Genomic DNA, 12,266 nt, shown 5'->3' with positions numbered 1-12,266 from the left:
TGTAGGATTTACGAAACCAAAAACAGCAGAAAACGAGAACCGGCGCTTCGGCATCTTGTTAATAGGTTAGTGCCGGAAAATGCATAAAAATGATATAAAGTGTATATAAAACATGTGAGTATTGTCATAAAACTAGCATGGAACATAAGAAATTATAGATACGTTTGAGACGTATCAAGGCCCGGCTGCCACCGGCTGGTAGGACAAAAGATGTTGTGCAAGTTTCTCATTGCGAGCACGTACGACTATATACGGAACACATGCCTATGGTTATTTAGTACTTGGATACTGTTTTATTATTATCTACAAATGCCTTGTCTTGATTATTACATGAGTTATCTTATCCATGCAGCGCCCGTTCATCCATCCCTATGCCTACGATATTTTAATCCTGCTCGTTTACTATAATTACTACTCGCTGTCTTTATTACACTCGCTGCTTATATTTCACTACTCGCTATCGCTATAAAACTGTTGCTACTGATAAACTATTGCGAGATAGTCTGTTTCCAGGTGCAGCTGAATTGACAACTCCGCTGTTAAGGCTTACAAATATTCTTTGGCTCCCCTTGTGTCGAACCAATAAATTGGGTTTTACTTCCCTCGAAGACTGTTGCGATCCCCTATACTTGTGGGTTATCATAGTGCTAAAATAAAAGTGACTACTCTAGCTGGGAACATGTGAAACTGTTGATTTTGAAAACTTTGGAATCATGAGTCATTCTATTGAAAGATTTTGAAGGTGAATGTGACTTGAATGAAATGGTGGTTTTGATGAAAACTGATGATTGGGTTCGGATGCGATACCATTCCAATTCTTGTGTACCCCCACAATACCTGATTATGGGTAAGGCTTTAGCTGGAAATTTATGTGTCTTAGTATGGGTTCCCTCTAAAAAAGTGTCATAGAGGTTATGCCGAGGATGCCTCTGTTGAAAGTGAAATGACGTGAAAAGAGTTTAATGTACCACCCAAGCACTTTGCAGTTCCCAGGATAGCAGTTGGTTATCACTGGGAGGCCAAGCTCATGGGGAGAGGTGCCTATACTAGGATATGTAAGTGAAAGGTTAATGGTTGATGATCCGCATACTGAGTTATGATTATTCAGGGTTATCCCTGACGGATGTAATCAAATGTTGTGGCACAAGTGTACAACCTCTGCAGAGTGTAAACCTATTCGAATAGCCGCGTCCTTGGTCATGGACAGTTGGAAAGGCCATACTGTTCCGTCATCAGAACTTTTCCAAAAGGGTGACTTGTGATTTGAATTTGAAATGTGACTTTGAGTTGAATCACAGCAGAGTTGTGGGAATGACACTAATGTTCCCACTTGAGTTAGTTAGCAAATGAGGAGCCTTGGTTTATTAAATGCTTTTTGAAATAAAACTGGCTTTATGCAAATAACCTAGAGCTTAGAATACTCTCGCTAAAACTGTTAGTGCTTACACTAGTCTTAGTTTGCGAGTACTTGAAAGTACTCACGGCTGTGTCCCTGGCTATTCAAATGGCCAGACTATGAAGAAGAGCAGCAGTATCAGGTGACGAGGCGGTTCCTCGGCAATGCCCACCATGAGGGGCTTGGGTTTTAGAGAAAGGCGGCGACGGAAGTTTCGGGAGCGAGGCGGTACACGACGTACCTAGGTTCACGTCCCCGCAGTGGAGGATCGCTACGTCCTGCTAGCAATCCAGTATATGAAAATATATGTACAGGGGGCCGCCATAGGCGGAGTTGTAGGATCTAGTCTAGTTCTAATCCGCGGGTTGCGGTTTCTAGGCGTGTTGCCTCTATGATTTATGTTTCTGATTATATGTCTAAGGGGTGCCCCTGCCTGGCTTTATATATCAGCCAAGCTAGGGTTTACAAGAGTCCTCGTAGGATTCGTGTTGGAGTCTTCTTTCCTTGTAGTCCAAGTTGACGCGCGTGCAGGTCCAGCTCGTCGAGTCCTTGTGCTGGTCCAACTTCATAGTTTGCACCGGGTATGGCAATGTCGAGTACCCGAAGGGTTATTGATACGTCTCCAACGTATCCATAATTTCTGATGTTCCATGCTTGTTTTATGACAATACTTACATGTTTTGCTCGCACTTTATAATATTTTTATGCATTTTATGGAACTAACCTATTAACAAGATGCCACAGTGCCAGTTCCTGTTTTCTGCTGTTTTTGGTTCCAGAAAGGCTGTTCGGGCAATATTCTCGGAATTGGACGAAATCAACGCCAAACCTCCTATTTTTCCCGGAAGGCTCCAGAACACCGAAGAAGAGTCGGAGAGGGGCCAGAGGGCCACCACACCATAAGGCGGCGCGGCCTAGCCTGGGCCCGCGCCAGCCTATGGTGAGGATCCCCCAGGCACCCTCCTGCGCCGCCTCTTCGCCTATAAAACCCCTTTCGACCTAAAAACACAGTACCAATTGACGAAACTCCAGAAAGACTCCAGGGGCGCCGCCACCATCGTGAAACTCCGTTTCGGGGGACCGAAGTCTCTGTTCCGGCACCCTGCCGGGACGGGAAAGTGCCCCCGGAAGCCATCTCCATCAACGCCACCGCCTCCATCATGCTCCGTGAGTAGTTCCCCCATGGACTACGGGTTCTAGCTGTAGCTAGTTGGTATTCTCTCCCCCATGTACTTCAATACAATGATCTCATGAGCTGCCTTACATGATTGAGATCCATCTGATGTAATCGGTGTTGTGTTTGTTGGGATCCGATGGATGATACATTATGATTAGTCTATCTATAAAGTTTGTGAAGTTATTGTTGCTGCAATCTTGTTATGCTTAATGCTTGTCACTAGGGCCCGAGTGGCATGATCTTAGATTTGAGCTCTATAATTATTGCTTAGATTGTATCTACAAGTTGTATGCACATGTCACTCGTCCGGAACTAAAGGCCCCGAAGTGACGAAATCGGGACAACCGGAGGGGATGGCGGTGATGTGAGGGACACATGTTTTCACGGAGTGTTAATGCTTTGCTCCGGTGCTCTATTAAAAGGAGTACCTTAATATCCGAGTAGATTCCCTTGAGGCCCGGCTGCCACCGGCTGGTAGGACAATAGATGTTGTGCAAGTTTCTCATTGCGAGCACGTACGACTATATATGGAAAACATGCCTACATGATTAATGAATTGATGTTCTTTCTTAATGCTTTATCAATCCTATCAATTGCCCAACTGTAATTTGTTCACCCAACACTTGTCACTTGTTATTGGAGAGTTACCACTAGTGTAGATCGCTGGGAACCCCGGTCCATCTCTCATCATCATATACTCGTTCTACATGTCATTAGAAGTAGTATCAACTATCTTCTGGTGCCATTACCTCTGTGTTACTATTACTGCTGCTGTGTTACTGTTACTATTGCTCTCATATTACTGGCTACTTTCACATCACCCCAGTTACTAGTGCTTTTCCAGGTGCAGCTGAATTGACAACTCGGTTGTTAAGGCTTATAAGTATTCTTTACCTCCCCTTGTGTCGAATCAATAAATTTGGGTTTTACTTCCCTCGAAGACTGCCGCGATCCCCTATACTTGTGGGTTATCAAGACTGTTTTCTGGCGCCGTTGCCGGGGAGGCATAGCTCTACTCATAAGTTCACCTGGGGAGTACACTCTACCTCTCTCTCTGCTTTTATTTTGTTTTATTTTGTTTTGCTTAGTTTACTTTCGTCTAGTTTCTTTGTGCTTAGTTTATTTCTGTCTAGTATTATTTTGCTTAGTTTACTTTTGTCTAGTTTCTTTTTATCTTGTTTTACTTTTCTCATATACCCAAAAATCCATAAAAATTTGAAAAACCTAAAAATTAAAAACTGCTATTATGGGAGAACCAACAACCTATTTGGAGCTTATAGAATGTTATAATAATTATAGAAAATCAAGAACTGGTGAAGTAATGAGTGCTGTGATAGAAAAATTGAATACAATGGCTAAAATCTTGCTTAAACGCCATGATATAAACTGTTGTTCTCAACAGGATACTGAACATCTTAAATTTCAATGTGGCTTTAGTGAGGAATTTTTTATTAAGAGCTATAATCGGAATTGCTATATTCATTATGGGTTCGAAGAGGTAGAACAATTTGTCGTATTTATGGGAGCCTCTGAGATAGAATCCTTCATGGTTAAGAATTATGAAACTTGTGTTGTTTGTAAGGACCTTAAAGATTATGTCTCTTCTATCCTTAATTTTTTCAATGAAAGTTATAGTAATAATCCTTATATCATTGATTATAAAGAGAGACTCATTAATGCACAAGAATGCACTCACAATTTGCAGGAACCTGTGGAAGAAGAAATTGATGAACCTGAAAGCTCATTGGATGAAAAAGAGGAGGAAATTGATGAACTCCGAAAGCTCATTGGATGAAAAAGAAGAGGAGAGTGATGAACAAAAGGAGGAAGAATGGATTAGCTACCCATGCCAACCTTCTAATGAGAGTAACTCTTTATCTCTTACACTATTTGATTGTCCTCCATGCTTACCGAAAGAGGTTGAATGTTATGTTCCTGTGGATTCTCTTGAAATATTTCCTATAAGTAAAACTTGTGAGAATAACTATGCTACTGTTATATATATAATCCATGCTACTTTGATAAATCTTATGATAATGCTTTGTTTGTGCCTGATGTCGAAATGCATGGTACTAAAGAATTTTGCTTGGCAAATGTTTATGATAAAGCTCTAGATGATGGTCCTATGTTACTTGATAATATTAATTGTACTACTAATGAAAATGGGATTGGAGAGTTCTTGACATTATCTGTGTGTCCCATATCTCTTGAGATTGATCATTCATATTGTTATATTATTGATAAAAGTGAGTTTGAAAGTTTGGATCCCACTATTTTTGAGTTTGATAAAAATTATGTGTTTGGAAATCATGAAAAGTATGCTGCATGTGATAGTTATATTGTTGAGTTTATTCATAAAGCTACTGAAAATTATTATGAGAGAGGAAAATATGGTTGTAGAAATTTGCATGGTACTAAAACACCTCTCTATATGCTTAAAATTTTGAGGTTACTCTTGTTTTATCTTCCTATGCTTGCCACTTTGTTCTTCATGAACTTGTTTATGTACAAGATTCCTTTGCATAGGAAGCATGTTAGACTTAAATGTGTTTTGGATTTGCTTTTTGATGCTCTCTTTTACCTCTACTCTTGTTTCTTGCGAGTGCATCATTAAAACTGCTGAGCCCATCTTAATGGCTGTAAAGAAAGAACTTCTTGGGAGATAACCCATGTGTTATTTTGCTACAGTACTTTGTTTTATATTTGTGTCTTGGAAGTTGTTTACTACTGTAGCAACCTCTTCTTATCTTAGTTTTGTGTTTTGTTGTGCCAAGTGAAGCCTCTAATCGAAGGTTGATACTAGATTTGGATTTCTGCGCAGAAACAGATTTCTATCTGTCACGAGTCTGGGCTGTTTTCTCTGTAGGTAACTCAGAAAAATATGCCAATTTATGTGCGTGTTCCTCAGATATGTACGCAACTTTCATTAGTTTTGAGTTTTCTGATTTGAGCAACGGAAGTATTTATTAAAAATTCGTCTTTACGGACTGTTCTGTTTTGACAGATTCTGCCTTTTATTTCGCATTGCTTCTTCGCTGTGTTGGGTGGATTTCTTTGTTCCATTAACTTCCAGTAGCTTTGAGCAATGTCCAGAAGTGTTAAGAATGATTGTGTCACCTCTGAACATGTGAGTTTTTGATTATGTACTAACCCCTCTAATGAAGTTTATGAGAAGTTTGGTGTGAAGGAAGTTTTCAAGGGTCAAGAGAGGAGGATGATATATGATCAAGAAGAGTGAAAAGTCTAAGCTTGGGGATGCCCCCGTGGTTCATCCCTGCATATTTCAAGAAGACTCAAGCGTCTAAGCTTGGGGATGCCCAAGGCATCCCCTTCTTCATCAACTTATCAGGTTTCTTCTATTGAAACTATATTTTTATTCGGTCACATCATATGTGCTTTACTTGGAGCGTCTGTGTGCTTTTATTTTCGTTTGTTTGTGTTTGAATAAATTCGGATCCTAGCAATCCTTGTGTGAGAGAGAGACACGCTCCGCTTTTTCATATGAACGCTTGTTCTTCGTTTTACTTTTAATGTTCAACTAGTACAAATGCCCGTGCGTTGCCACGGGTCCTCAAAATTTATTTTTCAATGCACATATAATTCACAACCCTATGTATCGATTAGAAAGAATGACAACATTATTCTAGTGATGTGCATCAGTACAAGATATGGGATGATCTTAGCACCAGGGGAAAAGAAAAGAAAATGTACAACATATGTGGAGCAGCTGGAGACTAAGATCTTATCATGAAAGCGTGCCTTTTCACCCTTCATTCATTCACCTGAAGCTGTAGCGACCTTGGCCTGATCACCTGCTTCATTGACCTCCGACAAAATAGTGGTATATGCATACTCGCATAACACTTTCTTGATTGGCTCGTAGTGGAACCACAACTCGACAAACAAGTCCACCACCTAGTGCTGACCGGCGATGGTGCCTGCCGTTGACGCCAAATTTACTGCCCTGACGGGGGAAATCACAAACCTTACCATGTCTAGAGAAATGTTCAATGTAGAGGGTTACAATTATGAAGAATCAAACATATACTCGTACAAAATGACTAAATACAACCGAATCAAATGTATACTATTAGCAATCCCTCATTGAAGTTCATTATAACCCTTGCATTTATTTAGTACTCAAGAATGGTTCAATACCAAAACTCGAAAAAAAGACCACATTCTCAAGTCCCGGTGACCAATTATCTAGATGTAAAAGGAAGTAGCAGTATATCCATAATCGTAGAGCAGTTTCTTGATTGGGTCGTAGTGGAGCAGAATTTCGACAAACAAGTCTACCACGTAGAGCCAAACAAATTAACAAAAAGATAATAGATAAATCATTTGAAGGGATCATACATTGGCTGGTATACCAGACAGAGCAATGATGACAAACTGAAAACTGCTTTATATGTGCTCAGAGATGAGAAAAGAATGAGAGGTGGTACCTTATCTTTCATGTACCTAATACAAGAGTCAACTGTGGGCAGCATCACCCTCGACCCACCTCCAGGGGCTTGGCGCAAGCCTAAGCCAGGGGATAAAAGCCAGAAGCGCATCTCGTCAGCTCCCACTAATGTATCTTGCCAGCTCCCAGCATCATCTCGACGGCTCGCTCTTTGCCTGTTCCTAGCAGCACACCCCACCAGCTCCCAGCAGCGCAGATCACCAGCACCGGCAGCAGCAACACCTTGACAGCCCAGCAACAGAAGATCGCTGAGATCAAGCTGTTTACTACCCCAGTACCTTGCTAGGATCGAGCCCTTCAGTTCTGCAATCTCTAAACCAAATTCTGGTTCCAATGTTACACTAAGACCTGAATCTTACTTCAACTGAAGTACCTGAAGAAGAGAGTACACCATTTAAGTTCAGAGAGAAGACATAAGAGAGTACATGCTATAGTTCAGTACTTTCATTGAGAAAATGACAGAAAATGAACTACGATTCAAGAGATACCATAATAGATGCAAATGCTTATATCCAAGACACATCAACGAACAATCAGTACACCCATGAACCAAAGCAAGCAGTGAAAGGTCCAATCTTTCTGGCGGACGCACCTTCAGCCCTGGACGTCGATGCACATGATGTCCATGCGTCCAACAGGTGGGCGATGGACCCGTGGCGGAGGGTGTCGTCCATGACGACTCGGTTAAGGTCGGTGGAGACCATGGACTGCAGCGAGTGAACACCGTCAGGGAACAACATCCGGAAACACTCTGACTGCTGCGCCCCTATCACGCCCTTGGCGTTGATAGGACGCATGTCCGCCACCTGCAGCACAGGCTGGATTGTGTGCCCGGACCCTTGGGGAGCTCCGCGATATCCTTCACCGCGCCTGAGGTCATCTTACACACTTCTTTTACAACATGAAGCCTGCACATACATTTTTATAGCAGATACATTACACAGATCAAGAGCATATACATGACATACCGGAAATTGGCTGGACCTAGACATTGCCCTAGTATATGCAGCATGGGATTCACATTTTTTTATATGAAGCTTAAGCATTGTACTTGATGTAGATACTAAAAACTTTGTAAGCACGCACATCTTATGATTAGAGTAGCCGTGGTACAGTAAGAATAAAATGTTTCAAAGCAAAGTACAGACCAAAATATTAACTGATTTCTGGCAGCATTGATTCCCCAAGCTTACCCAAAACTATCCACCATGAAATTTGTTGTCATTCCCAACCAAGATCGATGCAACTGGACTGAGCTTCAACAAGCTATGCGTTGCGATCCAATTTCCCATACGCCCATGGAACCCAGTATTCTCTTTCCCATCATAAAGACAGTGCAAATCAAGACCAAGTATGTGTCTGTCATGCCCAAAATCTACTTCCCATCATAGGTAATATCCACATGAGTAATTGGTGATCCAAGCACAGGTAACACTGTCTTCGCCATCTTTCATCGAACTCTTTGAGTAGAGCATGATCTTGCCATCCACAGAACCAACAACACCTGAACCATTCCTGCAGAACCAACACTTTTACTTGCATAGCACTGGAAGTTGATGCCCTACGAGAACTGATGGCCCTGCAGATAATGCAGCACTGGTGACCCAGAGGAGCTACCACTGCCTACAGGCTACACCTCACACATCACACCTACATAGCCAGTTGTCTTCCAGTCCCAAAAAGATTGTCCCGGAAGGTTCAAGCTACACACTCTTACTATCGTTGGCAATGTCTCGCATCGTGATGTCAGATCCATCCTTCTAGAATCGCCACTCAGTGAAAACCTTCCCGGTGTGTTGATGTCGACATGGTGGGTGGCGTTGGAATGGGAGCGCCCATGTCTCCAGGGCTCATGAGCAGCATGTTGGTCTCGCTGCGCATCAGCAGGGCCTTCTTTAGCATCGAGTAGGAGCTGGTCTTAATGCCAATGCGGCCGCCGGAGATCTTCACTGAAACGCCCTACCCGTGCATGTTGTGGCAGAAGTTCTTGACCACCTCTATCCCAGCACCACCGACCAAGAAAATGTTGTCGAGCGTGCCGGGCGTCAGGCTCTGGATGCCGCTGTCGTCGCTGGCCTCCTCCTCAAAATAGGGTGATAATTAAATACTGCAGCCATAGAATTGAAATCTTAACCGTTTGATGATTGAAATTTAAGCTAATTTGACTTCTGAGGTAAAAGGACATGTTCCTGGGTTGTTTAATCAAATCAACCACATTTATGTCTAAACAGATCATATTAGACATAGAATTTTTTAAGTAATAGGAATTTCCTACCAGCATCATTTATAACATCACAGTAATTATTGATGGTTCATATAACAACTATAGGTATTTCCAGAAAACGAAATAAAAAATATCAGAACAACTGAAGCATGACTTGTATTAGTCAAGCATCAAGAATAAGTATCAGTTTGAACTTACACTTCTTACAAACGCAGCAAGATGAACTGCACCCAATGCGGCCGCCGGAGATCTTCACTGAAACGCCCTACCCGTGCATGTTGTGGCAGAAGTTCTTGACCACCTCTATCCCAGCGCCACCGACCAAGAAAATGTTGTCGAGCGTGCCGGGCGTCAGGCTCTGGATGCCGCTGTCGTCGCCGGCATCCTCCTCAAAACAGGGTGATAATTAAATACTGCAGTCATAGAATTGAAATCTTAACCGTTTGATGATTGAAGTTTAAGCTAATTTGACTTTTGAGGTAAAAGGACATGTTCCTGGGTTGTTTTATCAAATCAACCAGATTTAAGTCTAAACAGATCATATTAGACATAGAATTTTTTAAGTAATAGGAATTTCCTACCAGCATCATTTATAACATCTCAGTAATTATTGATGGTTCATATAACAACTATAGGTATTTCCAGAAAACGAAATAAAAAATATCAGAACAACTGAAGCATGACTTGTATTAGTCAAGCATCAAGAATAAGTATCAGTTTGAACTTACACTTCTTACAAACGTAGCAAGATGAACTGCACCCAATTTTTTTGGTTCATATAGATAGTTGGCATGCCACATTTGTCTGAATGAACAAATTATTCAGGAGTTGGTTAATGAATAAAGATAAACTGGGTGGGAATTCAGACATACCATTCTCAAGAGATTCATGCGCTCTCTGAAGTAGTAAAATAGATTCGGCATATTCATCACCACCTGAATTCCTCCTCAATCCATTCTCACTCTTCTCAACAGTCCCCTCACCCAATATGTCGTTGACATCAACATCCCACTTCCCTGAACTGATCTGCCCGCCATCAGTATACATGAGAGGAATGCTTAGAGTAAATTTGAACCACCTCTATGCACCACTGCTGAATCTAAAATATATAGCAAAGCTAATTATTCTTGTTTGATAACTGGTGCTTGTATAATTGCACGCACATTTAGCAGTGATGCTGACATACACAAAACACATGTACTGTGACTGAAGTACTGAACATGTGCTTAAGTAACTAACAATCCAAGTGCTAATGATTAGCTATGACACCTTCAAATACAAATAAGAGGGAGTTAGCTGCACCCATTGGAAATTATATGTTTGATAACTACCACAAGATCTCCCTAGCCTTATTCCCTGGATCGATGGAATTGAGTGAATCAATCAATAATGATATCCAAGTTAAAGCCCTGAATCGAATCAGTAAAAGCCAGGAGCAAAACTTCAGTGTTCGTCCAAGTAAGAAGCATCAACGAGACCAGTACTTTTGAATCTAGTGTGACCTTCCGAACCGTTGAGGCGTTGAACAAGGATAGCAACTCCAAGAGAGGGTACTCAGTGATTCACCAGCTTGGGCTCGACCTTAATCAGCAGTGATGAGGCACACCAGCTGTACAAAATCTGCTAGAAGTGCATCATGAAGCTATCCCTGTACACAACCCAACAAGCACATGGGAAGAGTGAGAACGGATTGAGGATGAATTCATACAGAATGAAAGAGATAATAATTACCTCTAGAGGGCAGGGCACAGAATGTCGCCGTGACTGCGATGGTCCTCACAAAATTGCCGTAGCATATGCAGAACATCATCAGACATGTCCAATTCGTAGATGGTAGCTAATGTTGGAGGATTCTTGCCATGTTCTTGCCGCTCAACAGTTCCCACTGATCGATTCACACAGCAACGGCTCCACCCGTCCCCAGCTGGCCCCGTCAGAGTCCACGCTGCCGCTACCTTCGCTCAAGTCCACCGGCCGCCGCCTAACCTCTCGTGCCTGCTGGAACCTGGTGGGGCTCGAGGAGGGGAAGGATTCATGTGGTGAGATATGAGCGCCGGAGCTCCTCGCCAGGAGGGTATCCGCCGGCTATTTCCAGCAAGGGATAACGGTGGTGTGGTGAGCTATGCTGTTGTGGCCGAGGAAGAGCTAACGATCTCTCTAGCCACCTCCTCCTGCTTGGTGTCGCCCCAGCCGCCACAATCGGCCGTGATGCGTCGGTGGGGGTTCTCCGTGCTGACCTCGATCTCGAGCTGCTGTCTACCAGTCGTCGTTGCGGGGTCTTGGCGGTGAGGATAGTGTAAGGTGGGGGCGAGCGAGGGCGGGGGCGAGCGAGCAAGCGCCGTTGCCGTCGTTGTGCTCGGAGATTTTGCAGGCCGAGGATGGAGGACGGCAGGGTGGAACCCTAACTCAAACACACAGCTCCTCCCTCTCGTTGTGTAACTGTTTATGAAGGTCGCCACGCGGTTGATTCTTGGGACTGTGGGTCACTGAAAATGATAATCATAGTCCAAAACAATCGAATGAAAATTGAAACTAATATACCATAGTTGCTAACCAAAGGTTGGGCATCACTATTACCTAGAGGAGACGTGCTGTGGATCTGGCTTCGCAAAATGTGTGAACATGCACTACTTGTAAATCTTCTTGTTCTATATAGGAGAAAAAAATAATTAATATTATTAAACCTGATACTGAAATATAAGTAAAGCGCTGAGTTAGCTAGAAACATATATCTTTACAAAGAGCATATATAGGAGAAATATATCTGTTTACAGATACTTCTAATGAAAACTATGAGGCACATAACACAAGTTGGTTCCAGAAGTACTACTTATACCATGTGAAAAAGAATCATAATTTCCAGAAGTACTATCTTATAATCTCGTGCAAGTAATACTAATTCAGATGTCATCAATACAATAACCAATTCAGGAACCATAGTGTTAGCCTAAAATCACAATTATTTCAGGTTTAGCAGATGTTTTTCAACGAAAGCACAGTT

The 12,266-nt window shown here is 42.3% G+C and overlaps 1 pseudogene; it reads right to left on the bottom strand.

Moving 5' to 3' along the window:
* Positions 1-8,240: 8,240 nt before the first annotated feature.
* On the bottom strand, positions 8,241-10,312 carry LOC124664052 (annotated as a pseudogene).
* Positions 10,313-12,266: the final 1,954 nt, after the last annotated feature.

This window comes from Lolium rigidum, chromosome 6, assembly GCF_022539505.1.
Source record: "Lolium rigidum isolate FL_2022 chromosome 6, APGP_CSIRO_Lrig_0.1, whole genome shotgun sequence".
In the NCBI taxonomy this organism is placed as follows: domain Eukaryota; kingdom Viridiplantae; phylum Streptophyta; class Magnoliopsida; order Poales; family Poaceae; genus Lolium; species Lolium rigidum.
The sequence above is the reverse complement of the archived record's forward strand: the minus strand, read 5'-3'. Positions and strand labels throughout refer to the sequence as shown.